The sequence below is a fragment of the Rattus norvegicus genome, chromosome 2 (genome assembly GCF_021556685.1).
Source record: "Rattus norvegicus strain SHRSP/BbbUtx chromosome 2, alternate assembly SHRSP_T2T, whole genome shotgun sequence".
NCBI lineage: Eukaryota > Metazoa > Chordata > Mammalia > Rodentia > Muridae > Rattus > Rattus norvegicus.
This window is the reverse complement of record NC_141535.1, coordinates 35,319,970-35,337,891: the sequence shown is the minus strand read 5'-3', so window position 1 is coordinate 35,337,891 and position 17,922 is coordinate 35,319,970. Positions and strand designations below refer to the sequence as shown.

The 17,922-nt window shown below is 41.3% G+C and overlaps 1 long non-coding RNA gene across 3 annotated transcripts in view; it reads left to right on the top strand.

The window, feature by feature from the left end:
• Positions 1–17,922, top strand: part of LOC102546726 (uncharacterized) — a 246,060-nt gene that overhangs the window by 165,311 nt on the left and 62,827 nt on the right. For all 3 annotated transcript variants that reach the window (XR_015670592.1, XR_015670591.1, XR_015670586.1), the window contains exons 2-5: positions 3,999–4,077; positions 5,238–5,846; positions 6,979–7,169; positions 12,336–12,478. This is a non-coding gene — a long non-coding RNA (uncharacterized LOC102546726). The remainder of the gene's footprint in view (positions 1–3,998; positions 4,078–5,237; positions 5,847–6,978; positions 7,170–12,335; positions 12,479–17,922) is intronic.

Below are 17,922 nucleotides of genomic sequence, written 5' to 3'. Positions count from 1 at the left end.
ATTTAAACTAGTCAAAAAACTGTAAGCACATCAATCAATGAGGGAAGAATTAAATTATGAAATAATTATGCCTTAATTTTTTGTCATAAGAACAGTTAGCTCAATGTTGCCATCCATTATTGTTAACAATAAGTACAGTGTTGTACAGCTTGTGCCTAGAATGTATTCATCTTACTTAACTGGAACTCTGTTCATTCATTGATGTACTAGTCAGCATTCTCTATAGGACACACAACTGGGAGAATGAATGCATATTACATGGAGATTAATACTAGATTGACTTCCATATCGTGGTGTGGGTAGTCTAACAATGGCTGTCTTCAAACTGGAAAGGCCTTGAGAGCTGCTCAGTCTTTGAGGCTGGATGCTTCGGCTGTCTCTATCTGGTGCAAATGACCTTGAGGATTCCTAGGGAGCCACTGGACTTCAGTCCATGCCAGCCAGGGATGGCATCCTCATCCTCATCACCAATGATGGTGAAACCAGTGTAGATGGACTCATCAGCAGATGTGAGGGCAAGCAGGCAAACGGCAGGAGGCATTTCCCTAGGGCTTCCTTGCCTCTCTGGGAGGTAGGATTTCCATTTTAATGAACCTAAGCAAGGAAATCCCTCACAGGTGTGCTGAGGCCTGGCTCACGTGGGCTTTTAGTTCAAGTCAGTATTTATCAGCACAACAATCCCTCACTTTCTGCTGCCTCAACCTAGAAAACCACCACTTCCCCCTTCGATTCTACGATTTTGACTGTTCTAAAGTCTTCTAAAGATATTAATGAAGTCTGGCAATTTTGGCCTATGACTGACCAGTCCCACTCATTTTAACGCGATGTGCTCAAGTTTCAGCCATTTGGCCACAGATTGTAGAATCTCTTGCCTTTGAAGGCCCGGACACCATTGTTTTGAATATGCACACTTTTGTTTGTTTATCTGTCGGTGAGCATTTAACTGGTTCTTCTTTCTGGGTAGGACGATGCCAGAGCTGACATCAATACCCTCTCGGATCCCTTTGCACGATACCAAAACAAATGAACTTCTGAGGGCAAGACCGTTGGTTTTGCTGGATTCAAATGAAAGGACTAATCCTACTCCTAGACATCTTCCAGATGTGGGGAGGTTTTTAATAGTTCCAGTTATTTATAATAAATGATTTTTAGGTTCGAATCAAAAGGAATGAATTTGAATGCGCCCAAGTCCCCAGCTAAATTTCAAAACCATCATGATAAAAGTTAAAAAGACAAACCAAAAGGACAAAGTCTATGCTTCCACTTACATGAAAAATGTCAAAATAGGCGGCACAAATCAACAACAACAGAAACACACCAGTGATTACAGAGGACTGGTCCTGTCAGTGGTACGAGGGGGTCGATGTGGGCTGGTCCAAGTGTTTGGTATTACACTTGGACTGGTGCTACCATAGATATACACGTTTCTCAAACCCAACCGTACACTTTACATGAAGCTAACTGTATTTAAACTATGCACCTCTGTAAAATGGATTGCAAAATGATTATTAAGAAGAAAACATTCATTTCGGCTTTGCTGCTGCATTTTGCTTGTCATATTGAGCCCTGATCCTCAGTCCCAGATTCTCTGTTGCAAAAGTCCCGTGGTTTGACTGGAGCATCCGCTAGAGTGGGTGAGTTCGGCCAGCATCCACCGTGTGGGATGGGTTTGGCCCCAGTGTTCACTATATGAGGGTAGGTAGCACAGAAGCTCAAGATGACCTCTCGCTGTAAGAGGTCAGCAGCAGGTCAGGAAAATGTGCATATGATCACACCATAGCTGGAGAGTTCCTATAGATCACAAAGATTGTAAATCTAGCAGCTTCTCTTTCAAAGACCTTTTAATCTTATCAAAAATAATAATAAAAAAATCACGTGGAAACCAGTGCCATGACAGAACTGAAGAAAGCTATTTGAGGGCATGTGTATTTCCAAAAGAAGTTTTAATACTTAGTTTAATCCTCTGCTAGTCTCATTTCTTGGAATAAGTTTTAAGACAGAGGGCAGCAATGACTTCAGTTTCTGCTTCAGTAAGTAACTCATAGTCTGAGACGTGTACAATGCGTAACATAAAATGGCTGACTGGCCAACGTCAGTGCTGCCAGAACTCGTTGAATTATATAACTACGATGTGGAAAAGATACAGTTTGCTGGGGCTGAGGCGATGGGTTAGCGGGTGCTGAGCTGCACGAGCCTAAGGAACTAACTAAGTTCAGATCCTCAGCATGACTCTGGTATAATGGAGAAGAGATGACAAACATCAATACCCCCCAACCCCGCCCGCCACGTCGAGGGCACTGGGAACAGGGCTTTGCTGGGAAGCCAGTCGGCCTGAAACAGCAAATTATTAAGTTCCAATTTACGGCCTCCACACCAGCATGCATGTGCATGGGTGTTACACACACACGTGCAGAAATATGCACAGCATACATGGATATAGACACACACAGACACACTTGTGTGCACACGTGCGTGCACACACACAAACACAAACACACACACACACACACACACACACACACACACACACACACACACATTATACTTTTCTTTTTTCTTCCATGAGAGATCTAGGGAAGGCAAGCTCAAGGCTGAGACGTTGGTGCCATAGTTCTTCTGGGCACAACCTCTTCTGTATTTTCATCCTTGACTCCTCGTTCATTTTCAAAGTGGTCTCAGGTGACTTCAGAGCGCTGGGGTGCATTATGTGTGGGCTGCCAATGAGCATCCATCCTCCTGGGGAAGTCATCCTCCTCGTAAACCCTTTCCTTCCTCTTTCATCTGCTAGTTAAAGAGAGACTCCAAAATATAATATTTTAGCTGTGCACATTGCCTCCTTGGATAAAATTTAGATTTTTCTGAAAACAAACATCCAAAACTAGTCTTAACAAGGAGAGGCATGCCAACTAGTACTTAACTAGGAAAGACATGAAACTAGTACTTAACTAGCATCTCTTGCTTCTAACTAACTAGTACTTAACTAGGAAAGACATGAAACTAGTACTTAACTAGCATCTGGTTTCCAGGGACCTCAGCAGGTGAATGCTAATGAGTGCTTTGTCAACACAACAGCTGGTTATGGCTTACGTCTTGTCTAACCCATGTGGAGAAATCATCAATTCATCTATTAGACTCCCATCTGGCCACATCAAGAAAGATCTAGTTCACATGAAGCTGCCAAATGAATGGTCACATTTCCCAAGAGTTTGTCTTTTTATCTGATTCCTGTTAACTTGATAGTTCTCTTATCAGGTTTTAAATTATTACCAAATGGATTATTTTTCAAAATGTAAAATAATCCTGTTTATATTGGCAAATGCTGGAGTTGTTCCACGTGTTGGGATATTTTTTCTTAGCATAAATTACATATATGTATATTTAAATACAGGGCATTACGGGTGTCATAAAAGATGAATAGATTAAATGTCAGCCTTCAGAATCATTATGCCAAATGGTCACTATAAAAAGAGAAAGTTAGGAATGTCCTGAAATATATGAGAGAAGTGTGTAAAAGTGTGTGTGTGCGTGTGTGTGTGTGTGTGTGTGTGTGTGTAAGTATGTGTAAATTGGATCTGACATGCCCTCTTTCCAAATGTCAAAGTAGGATAATTTTCATACAAAACAAGACAGATGTACCTCATTGTAACGGAAAAACATTAATTCCACTGCTGTCCAGTGGCTGGCAGCAGTAATTAATATTATCTCTCAAGGTTCCAACAACACAGAAAAATTGAATGATTACTTTGTTGGCTTCTCAGATAGGATGATGGGACACAGTCCTTTTGATCTGTGGCAGGAGAAACATGGTCCCATTCGAAAGCACGGCTGTTATTAAGAATGATAGGACAGTAAGTGGCGCCCAGACCTAGGGCGTCCCATCAGGGTACAGTTTGACACATCAGCTCTGCAGCAGGTGCTCTGCTGAGGGAAGTTAAAGCATGGCTTCTGTCCTGTGGCCCAGATTCATTTTACACCCATTATTATGGTTTTTTTTTCAGGGCTAAATGGCCAGTTGTGCAGTCAGGTTCTTGCCAATGCATTTGTCTGCAGTCACAGCATCCATTTCTGTAATGAGTGGTAAGTACAAAATTGGACAGGAAGAGGGGAAATAATTGAATTACAAAGCCGGTGAGGGGCCCTTGAAAGTTCCACCCAAGTGAGGGTAAATGCTGTAGGTGACGTATTTACGGTAGCAGCGACAGGGTAAATGGATTGAATTGGTAGATAATTGGGAGAGTGTGTGGGGAACCTGAATGACTATAATGGAGAAACGCAGAGCACAAATGGAACAAGTTTCTGATGTCTAAATTGGGTACAGCCAAGGCCGATGCCGATGTCATGCCAACAGAGAGCACAATTTTCTGGGCCAGGATGTTTTAGTCTGTCACAAACATGTGGTTTGAAGCATTTTTAAATTTAGTGATGCCTTTTTAGCAGAAATGCTGTAATTAGTCAGAGGAACGAGGTGCAGGTGGAGGTAATGGATCTTTGAAAGGACCATGAGCGATCTTTGCTCAAGCTGGGGAAGAGGAACAGCTCCAGTCCGCGTCAACACTTTCCTCTGTGAGATCTGTTTTCCAGCTATCCATCGCTGAGACAGTCCCAGAGACTAACAACGTATACTGATGAAGTATCTCTTTTGGTTCATGGTTTTGGAAATGTGTGCCCATGATTATTTGGTATCAAGGTAGAACATTGTGCATGGTATAGGAGCTTACTCACCTCACAGTAGTGAGGAGGCAAAGGAAGCAGGAGAGAAAGGGTGTCCTAGTATCCCTGCTTGGTCTATATAATGTTATTTGTATGTATGCTGTCGATTTGCTATTGGGAAGACTGTTTCTCCTACCCTCCGCATTCCTTAATTGTCTCTGGTTCTTCGTCAATGGCTGAGGTCCCGTGCTCCACCTCCCATTCACCTTAGCCTGTCTATTATTGCTGTCCTTGTTGAGTTCATGCTTTGGTAGTCACGTTGCTGGGACTTTGAGTCTATGGGTGTGGCTTCCGACATTCTAGGATACACAGTCTCCAAGCAAACTGCTGGTCTTCTGGATTTTATTGCCTTTGGGCCCTCCCTCCCCGTCCCCCCACCCCCCGTTTTCTGCAATCTTTCTTGAGCCTTAGGTTTAACAAAAGCCCAACACTAGGGCATGAGAAGTCATTCGTTGTGGTGGTGTTCAGGATTGCCCAGGACTCCCACAACATCACAGTCTCTTGCTGTTGTCCTTTGTTTTCCCCAGATGCAGAACGTTAAGTCTTCACTGCTGAAGATACCATTCACTTCAGACATAGATGTCTGGAACTCTCTAAGCTGGGAGCGACCTCTACAGATTTGTCCACAGACCCATAGATAAGCGTACTACTTTTCCTGCACCAAGGGAATTTGCCCTTTGCAACAGATGGAGATCATTACAGAAAACCCCCACTCATGGATAGTGACGTCATGAATCTTAAAGGAGAACCTACAACTTTTTCTTGTCTATTTTGTGCTACCCATTTACTTTAGGGTATGGGCCCATCCACTACAGCAGTGGTTCTCAACCTTCCTAATGCTGAGACCGTTTAATATAGTTCCTCATGTGGTGACCTCCAACCATGAAATTATTTTTGTTGCTACTTCATAACTGCTATTTTGCTACTGTTGTGAATTGAAACGTAAATATCTGATATGCAGATGGTTTTAGACATCCCATGTGAAAGGGTTATTTGATACCCCCACAAAGAATCACAAGCCATAGGTTGAGAACCACTGCTCTACAACACGGTCGACCTATCAGGGGCCAAACTCTTAAAGAACACTGACTTGTCATCCTTCAAAAGCCTTCAACTGTCAATGGCTTCTTGGTGAGGTGAGAGCTCAAGAATTCCTCTCACTCCATGGGAGGACGTTGCCTGGCTTGATCTTGTACAGTTCTTCTGGGAGATGTTTTAAAAATGTCTTTAAAAAAAAAATGAAATGAAGTGTGAGACACGAAGACTGGAATTATAACCAGCAGCCTTTCCTTCTTTGCTGTCCATAAATAACTAATTAAATGCATATCCCAATTATAGGCTGACAAATTAATGATGACTTCATTGTATATTCCTTACGGGTTAGTACTATTGGACAGTTCTCATTTTCAAAAGGTTATTTATCTCCACCGAGGCTGACTTTTAGCTGAATGAATATTCGGATTATTTTGATTTATGACTCTGAATTTAATACAATATACTTAGCAATAAAAACAATGAGAAAAATGACTTAATTAGATCTAAATATGTAGATCCTTCATAAATGTCCATAATAAAACACAAAAAAACCAAATTGATTAAAATCAACTTGTAATTTTTATTCTTTACAATTTCCTAGGAAGTGGCGAGAAGTAGAACCACATATGTTCTAAACCTGGTACCTTCTTCTGGAATTTGTTTTTAAATAATCCCTTGACAAGATGACCCATTACATATGGCATATATATATATATAAAGTTCAAGAAGACCCTAAGTGAATGAACTGTTTAACGGCTTACTTATTTATTATTTACATCCTGCATGGTGACTCCCTCCCGGTCTCCCCTCATAGAGTCCCTCCCCTACAGACCCAAAGACAGTTAGACAAGAAAGAAGACCCAAGGAAAATGCTTGAATCTCATTTTGAAGTAAGAATAAAATAGTCCTAGGAGGCAGAGGGAGGGAGGGAACTAGGAGGGAGAAGGGAGGGGGAGGAGAATGGAGAACAAGAGCAGGTGCAGAGGGAGACCTGAGAGAGGGCCAGGAGAATGAATGGAAATCTGCAACTTCTGGGTGTGAGGGTGGGGTGGGGTGGATCTCTCAGATATCCCAGAGACCTGGGGTAAGAAAGGCTCCCAGGAGTCAATGTGGAAGAACTGTTTGTCTTTTTTTTTTTTCTGTTAATTGACACCACTTTAAAACCATGGTAATCCCCCAATTTTTTTGTCTTATGATTTTTTTTTCTTCTCTCTTTTTTTTTCATAAAAGTAGAATGAAGAATGTGGGAAAAGGAAGCAAAGCCAAACAACAGCAAACCCCAAGTAGCATGAGGAACAAAAGCCAGCTAGAGAAGGAAGGGTGAAATGCAGGCATTGGAGCAGCCAGGGGAAGTAGGCTGGGGTGCTGTGTTGAGTTCATTCGTCACTGATCTGATGAAATACCAGACGAAGTATCTTAAAGAGGTAAGGGTTTGTTCCTTTCCTGGTTAAAGGCTACAGTCGATCACTGACTGACATTATGGCAACAGGAGTGTGAGGATGCTGGTCACATCCCATTCACTCTTACAGAGCAAAGGGTTGGTGCTCAACTCACTCTCTCTCTTTTATTTAGTCTTGGCCTCCAGCCAATAGCACAGGACAGCTCACATGTTTGGAGGGTCTTCCCAGTTTAATGGATCTAATCTAGAAAACAAGAGATTTTCATGGTGAGTTATAAATCCCATCAAGTGGACCATATTACCTATCACAATACACATGCGCGCGTGCATGTGCACACACACACAAACACACACACACACACACACACATACACACAGTATGAAGACTAGAGAACGAGGTAAGTCATGGTAATCCTCTAAATTCCTATTTTGAGCTATAATATTATCATGGCCTATGAAATGGTTTCTTTTTTCTTCTAGTCTTACTGATAATGGCAGGATAAAACTTATTTTTTTTCTTTTCTTCTGTGTTCATAATACAGCTACTGGTCGAAGAATCCATACATAAAAATGAAACAAGCTAGTGATGTGGCTCTGTGTGTGTGTGTGTGTGTGTGTGTGTGTTTGCATGTGTGTGCATGTGTATGTGTATATGTACATACATGTCATGGTATGTGCGATAGGCATATATGTATGAGTCAGAAGACACCTGTAGATCCCTAGGATCCCACAAAAATTCTCAGGCTTGACATCCAGCTCCTTTCTTGCTGAGCCATTTACCTCACTGGCACCCTGCTACAGTTTTAAAAAATATATATTCCCTAATTCAGGACCACTTACTCGCAACCACTAATCTCCACTAATACAATTTTGCCTTTTCTGGTATATTATAGATACAGCATCTAACAAGATGTGTGACCTTGAGACTGTTTTTTTATGGACAGCACAATGTGCTTAGTTAGGATCCACCAGTTTTGTTTTCTGCATTGGTAGCTCATCCATTTTCATTCTGGGTAGCATCCCATTAAGGAAAGATTTGTGGAAGGCATTCAGATTGCTTCCAAATTGCACAAGATCATTTGTGGCTATTACAAGTAAATATACCGACAGTATTGTATAAGCATTTGTGTAAATGCCATTTTCATTTTTCTAAGGTCTATACCCAGAAGTGAGATTTTTGTGCTATGTAATGATTATATATTTAACTCTTTTTTTCAGAGTGAGCATTTAAATATGCACAAGCAAGACCTCAAATTTCCAGTTGTACTACATCCTTATCAGCCCTTGGCATTGGATGTTTTATTCAGCCATTTTAATAAATGTGTAGCGGCAACTTGTGGGGGTTTTATAGCTGTGGATCCAGTCAAGTGATGGTTACCACCTTTAAATGCTCTTTACTCCAATGAGCACTTTTTATTTATTTACACTTTGACAAGTAGTTATTAGTGTATTCGTAGGATGCAATGCAATATTTCATGGTAGAGTGATTAAATCAGGCCAACTAATCTAGCATCTTCCATACTCATCCTTGTTATGTGGTGAAAACCTTTGAACCCTACAATTTTGAGGCAATAATTTTTCAGTCATTGTTATTAACTGTGGTCATTTGTGCAAAGTGGATCACTAATTCCCCTCCCCTCCCATATAGATGAAACTTTGGACGTTTGACTAACATTTCTCCTTTCCTTGTCAAGTCCACAACCTGCCCTTCTGAAACTGCCAGCTTATAGTCTTTTCTTAGAGTCTACATAGAAGGGAGAGCAGGTGGTATTTGTTGACTTTTCAGAGGGACCTTTGTCAGTTTATGTTTGCTAATATTTGCTCTTAGACTGTAATTTGTGGTTTTTGTCTTGATCCTATTTTCCACAGACAACATCTTCTCATTCGCTGAAATTCAACTTGTCAACTTCTACTCTCACAAACTGGTTCCTATGTTATTTCTAAGCTCTTTGACAATATCTGAGAGCATTTTCCTGCTTTTAACTCTGAAGGCTTATAATAAATACTGCAAATACGTTTCAGTCAATTTGAAGCTAATCTGTGTTTAAAATAGAGGATTAAGCCTAGTTTCAATATTTTTGCACATTTAATATTATTATAATATATGAAAACTATCTTTCATCTTTGAGTTGCTTTTTAAAATTTTTGCTAAAATCCAACGTTCATTATTTTATTCCTGGACAAGTCATTGTCCAGTGCATTGATCTTTGTAGCAATCCTTCTACCAGTAACACACTTTCTTCAAATCACAGAGTTATATCATATGTTATTTGGTAGTGTGCTTTTTGTAGCTTTGTTCTTTTACAATTATTTCTGCTATGTAGTTCATTATATTTAGTTCTTCTAATTTGTGTATGCTTATAAAATTCTTTTGGGATGTTGGTAAGAATTGCCTTAAATTTATAAAACATTTTTCCTACCATTGGAATTTTGTATCACATCTTCACTTTGTTAAGATTTCCAATCCATAAACATCATATACCTTCTCACTCATTTACATGGTCTTTTATTTCTTAATATCTTGTGATTTTTAATTTATACACTGGCAGCTTTTAAAGGACGTATGTACAGAAGCATATCATACTTGAGCACTACTTTAGTTGGTACTAAAACTTGGTTTTCCATACTTCACTGTATGTATAGAGAAATATGCCCAGCAGTGGTAACACATGCCTTGAATTCCAGCACTTGGGAGGCTGAGGCAGGTGGATCTCTATGAATTCGAGGCCAGCCTGGTCTACAGAGTAAGTTCCAGACCAGACAAAACAGGGAAACCCTGTCTCTGTCTGGAGACACACACACACACACACACACACACACACACACACACAGAGAGAGAGAGAGAGAGAGACAGAGACAGAGAGAGACAGAGAGAGAGACAGAGAGAGACAGAGAGAGAGACAGAGAGAGACAGAGAGAGAGAGGAGAAGGAGGAGAAGGAGGAGGAAGAAAAGGAGGAGGAGGAGAAGAGGAGGAGGAGGAGGAAGAAGAGGAAGAGGAAGAGGAAGAAGAAGAAGAGGAAGAGGAAGAGGAAGAGGAAGAGGAAGAGGAAGAAGGAGAAGGAGAAGGAGGAGAGGGAGAGGGAGAGGGAGAGGGAGAGGGAGAGGGAGAGGGAGAAGGAGAGGGAGAAGGAGAAGAAGAGGAAGAAGAAGAAGAAGAAGAAGAAGAAGAAGAAGAAGAAGAAGAAGAAGAAGAAGAAGAAGAAGAAGAAGAAGAAGAAGTGAATCCTGTGTCTGTACTTCATTACCTGCAGCCAAGCTAGATGCACTTGGGAATTGTTCATGGAGATTTTGTGACTATGTCATGAATGAACTGAAAAGTCATTCTTAGAAACAAAGTAAAGAGAAATTTGTTCTTTAGAGTCAAGCCGTCAGTGAACCATCTTCTCATGTGTTTTTAGATTAATAATCTCATGAGAGAGAACATTCGAACAATGACCATCCTTCCTCCTATTTACATATTTCTCCTCCCTTTTGCCTGTAGTACATGGTACTTACTTAAATCATCATTAATTTGTAGTTGTACATGACACTTTTAATCGTCTGAAGACTAGTCCCCCCTTCTTTTGCTTAAGAATATATTGTAGGGGCTATCCCCCATTTATAAAGGGAGTATGGTTCAAGGATATTATGGGATTACCATACTCTCTGCTTCTTAGCTTCCTCACCCCCCCCCCGGGTCTTTATAATATATTCATTGTCTTCCTTTCATTTCATAAAGAGAGGAGGTTAATCTAATAAAAGCACAGCTATTTGGATATGTAAGACAAGGTTTTGGAAGGAACTAGCAAATAATCTTGAAAAGGCAGCAGGCAGGTTATTAGAGCAGCCTGGGCTTCTCATGATCACAGAAATACTGAAACTCATTGCATCCATTCCCTAGGTGTTGTTCTTTCAGAGACACAAGGCTTTGCTTTGTCTGAACTACAGGAGATAGCTGGGCACAATAATATTTCAGAAAATGTTTTATTAGAATATCCTGTTGAGAAGAGAGAGATTGTAATCTTTTCTCCCACATTATCAAAATCTTGGGGGCAATTTTATGAATGATGGAAGTGGTTTGTTTCTTTGCAGGGAGGTGTCTAGTTGTTAAGGACAAAACAAACCCCAATTATCAGTCACAACTTGCAGGCCAGTGCTATCTCCTATTCCCCCTCTCTCTTTCCTACTGTCCTCTCAATCTTAACCAGTTAATTCATTCCTTCCTCCTCCTCCTCCTTTTAGTGACCATCAAGCAGACCAGACTGTATGTTCAGTTAAGAAAACTGATTCAATGTACTCTCTTGTACTAGACAGAGAAAGCAGTTAAGAGGAAAAGTGTGTGTTACAAGGAAAAAAGGATCTGCATTAGGAAGTTCTAGTCATTGAGTCAATTTGCAATGTCATCTAAAACCCAGCACTGACTGTATCCCAGTGGTCACACCACCAGCTTAGCAGGTCTCCCATGCTCTATGTGACCCAGGATAGGGAGGGGTTCCTGTGCCTGGAGGTAGGACTTATCTGGAGAGTAGGAACGGGAGATTTTGTAAGGTGTGACTGACAGAATCGAGCCAGTAAATGGTTTTCTGTCACAAATACGAAGAAAACCAGTGGTCTAGAATAAAGGTCATAAATTTGCGGGTGGGGAGGAAGATAATATAAACTATAAGAAAGCCTGGAATTACTGCCAATTGAGAAAACAAGTGGCTCATAAACAGAAGTAGCTAACGGCAGATTATCTCAGGTTTCTTAGGGGCTAATTTATATATTTGTTCAAGGAGGACTGAAAGCAATCTCTGTAATTGTTATCAAAACTCTCTTTAATGGTTCGCTGTCTTGAAAAGTTGCCCTGGTGTCTGCGTAACAGAAACTGGCCAGCCCCGGCCATTGCCCTTTCTAGACCTAGTTTGCAGTGATTATAATTGTAATACTTAGATCAGCTTCCAAATGTAGCCTTCTGTCCTGATGGGTGCAGAAGCTCAGAAGTAAATCAAGTTGACCTGATAACTCAATCGCCATGCATGCCGGACCGCAGCTATCTCCTGAAGAACGCAATGTTCTCTTCTGTATAATATGTGGCAGGGCAATTGATGTGGGACAGCTGTTAATGAGCTGAGAAGTTCATTTATTAAATATGAATCCTGTTTTAACCATGGAAATAGATCTAAGAGTCTTAGGTTTCCAGTATTAATATCTTGTGCACATATTTGCAGGAGACTGTTTCTAGGTCAAATTAGCACATGCAGGCTGAGATCTGTGCTGGGATGTTTTAAGTTCCAGTGGAAATGTCAGCAGGCAAAGCAGCGGAAAACCAAGATGCAGCTCTGTGACGATTCCACGGTATCCAGACCAGCTGGTATGTGTTTCTAATATCTTTTTCATCCAGATCCCCAGGGTAATGTGAATACCTAACCACATCAAAGCCCCCCTAGATGTGTGCTCTTTTCCTATCCCAGTGAGAGAAATCGCACTTCAGTCTAAGCCAGTGAGTCTCAATATGCCTTAAATTTACAGACTCAGTAAAATAAAGACAATGCTGTAAGAGTCTATCATTCTAAATTTACCAGAGCTACAGCCCTATGGTAAAATGATGTTTTTGTTCATATAGTCAGAGAGAGAGAGAGAGAGAGAGAGAGAGAGAGAGAGAGAGAGAGAGAATTCTTTTTTTAAGAGAATTAAAAATCATTTAAAGTGAGAATTACTGTTGGAAAATTTTGAATGTGCTGACACAGGATAAAATTGGTATTTTCTGTGGCTTTTATGATTAGTTTTCTAAATTTCCAGGATTGTGAAATTCCAAACCCTAAAGTCCTTCTTGGGAAGTCAGAACGGTTATTGTGGAGTAAGAGAGGCAGTCTTAACTCCACAAAGAGCATAAACCCCAACTTCTCCCTGCAGTATTAAAAGGTATCTAATAAAGTATACTTGATATGAATTATTCAGTATGTTTCTTAGCCCATCAATGATCTGTGTGTCAGCTGTGTAGAAATTAAGAAACAGGCTGATAAATGGGCCTCCAGAGAATGTAGGCTATAGCAGGGCAGTTTTAACTTCAAATGACTCGGGGTTATACCATTGCCAGACCAGTCAAGAGTTGCAAATTTTGAAAGAACTATGCTCTGAAACATTTTCTTTTGAGATGGTGATTCAACTTGCTTTGTGAGAAGAGCATGTATGAAAGATTTAAAACACTGCCCCAAGTTCAGACTTACCCCCCTGAGAAAAGTGACTTCAAAGTTTTTAAGATGAGAACGAAGATATTCTAATGTTTATATTCAGAAATGCAAATCCAATAGAAATGAATGGAAACATAGCACGCCCAAAATGTACCTATACATACAAGTTGGTTTCTGTTGCCATGGTCAACTCTGAGGGGCAGGGGGAGCAACTTAGACAGGGTCTGGTTGAAAGGTTTTCTTTGGATTACATTTGCATGTCATGGTCTGTCATCTAGAGCACAAGGGAAGGAGGTGGATGGAAGAATTTGGAGGCAGGAACTGAACCAGAGACAGTGGAAAAATTTTCTGCCTTGTTTAGCTAATATATATTATATTAAATGTATAATAATTATGTTATATATTACAATGTATTATATAAAATATAATATATCATGCATTATTAATATATTTATACTATACAATAAGTAAGTTATGTTTATAATATATATTGAATAAGTAATATGTATTATGTTATATAAATAAATAAAACCCAGGCCTATCTCTCTAGGGATGACACAATCCAGAGTGTGTTGGTCTCTCTAACACCAATCAGCAATGAAGAAAATCCTCCATGGACGTGCCACAATCCAGTCTAATGTAGGCAATTTCTCTTCTGAGAGCCCTCTTCCCAAGTGACTTTGGGTTATGTCAAATTGTTGTGTAGCAGTTTTGAGATTGAAACAGAACAACTTGCAGGTTAGCTCATTAAGACAAGAAGTAAATAACACAAAAGAGCTTCAAGAAGTCCTTGAAACTGACCAGAATCATTAGGCTCTTTCTTCTTCTTCAAGCATAAATTAGCAAAGACTGTTGAGCGTCACATTCAGTCAAGCCAATCTGGAAAGAAGACTATTAGGCAATCTTAGCCACAGCAAGAAGCAGCAATCAGGACCAAGGGTCTGCTACATATGTGGCTGAAGCCATGGGTTCTTCCATTTGTACTCTTTGGTCGATGGTTTATTCCCCCAGAGCTCTGGGTGTCTGGTTGGTTGATATTGTTCTTCCTATGGGGTTGCAAACCCCTTCAGCTCCTTCAGTCCTTCTCTAACCTCTCCATTGGGGCTCATGAGCTCAGTCCAATGGTTAGCTGCAAGCATCCTCATCTGTATTAGTAAGGCTGTGGCAGAGCCTCTCAGGAGACATCCATATCAGGTTCCTATCACCAAGCACTTCTTGGCATCAGCAATAGTGACTGGGTTTGGTGCTGCATATGGGATGGATCCCCAGGTGGGGCAGTCTCTGGATGACCTTTCCTTCAGTCCCTGCTCCAATCTTTGTCCTTGTATTTCCTCCCTTCAGTATTTTGTTCCCCCTTCTAAGAAGGACTGAAGCATCCACATTTCACTCTTCCCTTTTCTTGAGCTTCATATGGTCTATGAATTGTTTCTTGGGTATTCAGAGCGTTTGGTCTACTATCCACTTATCAACGAGTGCATACCATGTGTGTTTTTCTGTGACTGGGTTACCTCACTCAGGATGATATTTTCTAGTTCCACCCATTTGCCTATGAATTTCATAGTCATTGTTTTTGATAGCTGAGTAGTACTCCATTGTGTAGATGTACCACATTTTCTGTATCCATTCCTCTGTTGAAGGGTGTCTGGGTTCTTTCCAGCTTCTGGCTATTATAAATAGGGCTGTTATTAGAAGGCTCATTTCTCCAGTGTAGGGGAATGCCAGGGTGTTGAGGTGGGAGTGGGAGCATCTTCATAGAAGCAGGGGAAGGGAGGATGAGAAAAGAGGGAAAGGGGATAACTTTTGAAATGTAAATACATAAAATATCCAATGAAAAAAGGAAGCAGCAGCCAGCCACACTGCCAAGAAGAGGCAAAGACAAACCAAATTGCACGGAAGAGGCTCAGACCAACTGATCACCAGGAGAGGACAGTCTCCAAACTGCTGAGGTGCCTGAAGGCCGTGCAGTGTGCTCCAGGCTTCCAGATTTTGTGAGCTGTCACCCAGGCTATGTGGGCTGGAGTTATTTATGTTCCTGTTAGTAACCCCTCACCCACATTTCTGTACGCAGCCCCAGTAAAATTCATTGGTTCATCACGTTGGATTTTAGTGGTTTTCATGCTTCGGTCTATTGTAGGGATCCTATCTGAGATGACAGCATGTGTTTGAAATAGTCACACAACAGACATTTAAAAATGCTAAGCCAAAGAATTCATATACACATGTACATGATTTCTCTTACACTGTTAGAATCCTCTAAGCAACAGTGCTAAGTAATACAATAATACAATCATAATCATAATTATAAAATTGGTAGGCCTTTTCTGTCCCTTGGTGATGTTCATATAGGCAGATTAGGCCAAACTGAAAGCAGATATAGGCAAGTTAATTCAGTGTTGCTCCCAGGCGGGTTCAGCAGTACCAAAGAATAGGCCTCAGGAAGCTGTGCACCCTGGCTAGGATGGGGAAGTTTTACAGACTGTAGGTAAAGGGTATTGATGTGTCAGCCATAAGATGGTTTCGTGCCCAAATCTGGTTTAGGAAGGGATTTGAGTGGCTGGCATCGGGGATGAGGTTGCCACAGCTTCCAGGAATGCTGACCTGGGTTCTTAGATACTTTCCTTTGTTCAGAGGGTTTTGTTTGGTTATTTATATTTTTGTTGTTTGTTTTGTGCCTTTGGGGGTGGGGGAAGGAAGGCAGACAGGGTTTCCTAGCTTGTGCAGGGACAAGCAGGGCTTCCAGCTGAACAACAACAATAACCAGTTCGGCCTTCATGAGTTCTCTGGTCACGGATCAGGTTTTGTGGAAAGTAGTGCCTTCCAGTGAAGATGTGAGGTCCAGCCCTTTCCACGTCAATGTCTGAAGCTGCACCACCTCTTACAGTCCCTCTGACCTTGATTCCTTTGCACACTGCTCATTACCTGTGTACATCACATGTTTATATATTGGGTATAAAACAGATAGCTCTGAATAATTTGAAAAGACCTAGCTTTTTTGGGTCTGTTTTAAATCAGGTAGCATTCTCTCTTGGTCCCCTTTTCTTTGTTCCTTCCCTCCTTGATCTTGTGTTATTCCCTTTCCTCCCTGTCCCCCTCCTCCTTCTTTACACCCCTCCACCAAGTCTTACACTCTCCCCACAAGCTTTCTCCTGATAACTAGCTGGAAACTCACTGCGTAGATGAGACTGTCTTTTATGCATTCCTCCTGCCTAAGCCTCCCAAGTGCTGGGCGGGCGGATGGGAGTCAACAAGCATACTTGGCTATCAGGTGGCTTGCACAGGCAGTGCCAAGAACCAGGTGGACCTTGCCAGGCCTTGTGACCCAGCACTTTGTCCTCTGGCTACACTAGGAACCTATCCCCTTTTTCCTTTGCTTCCTCTAGAGAGGCTTGAGTCTTAGGTCAAGAAGGTCTCAGGCTTTCTGCTTGTTTAAGACTCGATAGCATCATTTGGGGGATGCATTCCTTCTAAAGGGAATTCCTTGACCATTCACTACTCCTCCATTAACCCCAAGCACTTTAATTGGTCTCTGTACAGATTGCATTGAATGTTACCCCATGCATTGTTTGTTTTAGGCTCTGAGGTCTTTATGAGCCCTCTGGGGACTAATATTTATTTGCCATTGGAATTTGAGAAAGGAAAGAGCTCTCTGAATTGCTTCTGAAAGCCTTTTCTCTGGGAAACAAAAGCTCACCCCTCGCATTGTGTGAGTGCAGCTTCGTGTATCAGCTCTTTATCTCACACGGCTGCTCTGTTTTCATTACCCAGTCCTCGGAGAAAGACCTTCTGCTAGAACTAACTTTTTACTGGCATTCTGAGAAAGGCCCAGTTCTCAGAAGAAACTTTTCACAAAGGGGACCCTGAGATTCTGTAAGTGCTTTCCTCCAGTTAATAGTAGGAATATTCCTTAAAGAATATTTGGGGCCTCCTATTTGCATGAATGCATGTGCATGTCAATGTGCATGTGCATGCATTAGGATGACCTTGAAGCTGGCTTACAGCTGGATCTGTCTGAGCCTGCCACACTTCATGCTTGTCCTATTTAAATATACCTTCTGCTAGTGACTGTGCTGACTTGTAGGGGCAAAACAGTGAATTAATCATGGTCTCGGTGCCAAAGAAAACTTAACTGCAGCCTCTAAATCTTAGGAGAATAACCATTATTTAAACATAGGACTTAGATATACATTCAAACCCAGGCAGCTACTATTTCTTCAGTAGGAGACACAGAAGGGCCACTGGATAGGATTGGCCTTGCTTTTTGCCTATCTACATGAAAAGTGGTTTCTTTGACAACTTTAACTGCTGTTTGGTCAGAAATGATGAAGCTAGCGAAAAAGCTCAATTACTGGTGCTTGCTTTTCCTTTCAAAGCTACTTAAACTTGAACTCTTTGAGTGCCCCTTTTTGCTGGAGATACATTGAGAACGCCTTTATTCCGTGAACTTGCTCAGTGTCACTCCTTTGCCTGGTCACCTTCCACTGAGCTACGAGGGGTGCTACTGTCAGGGGAGAAGCTCAGCACTGGTGGTCCTAATATCAAGGACATGGGAGGTAGGAGACAAGGGTTTGAACCTACTCCACACAGGGAGTGCAGCCTAGGGAAACCAAAGTCACATCTAAGATAC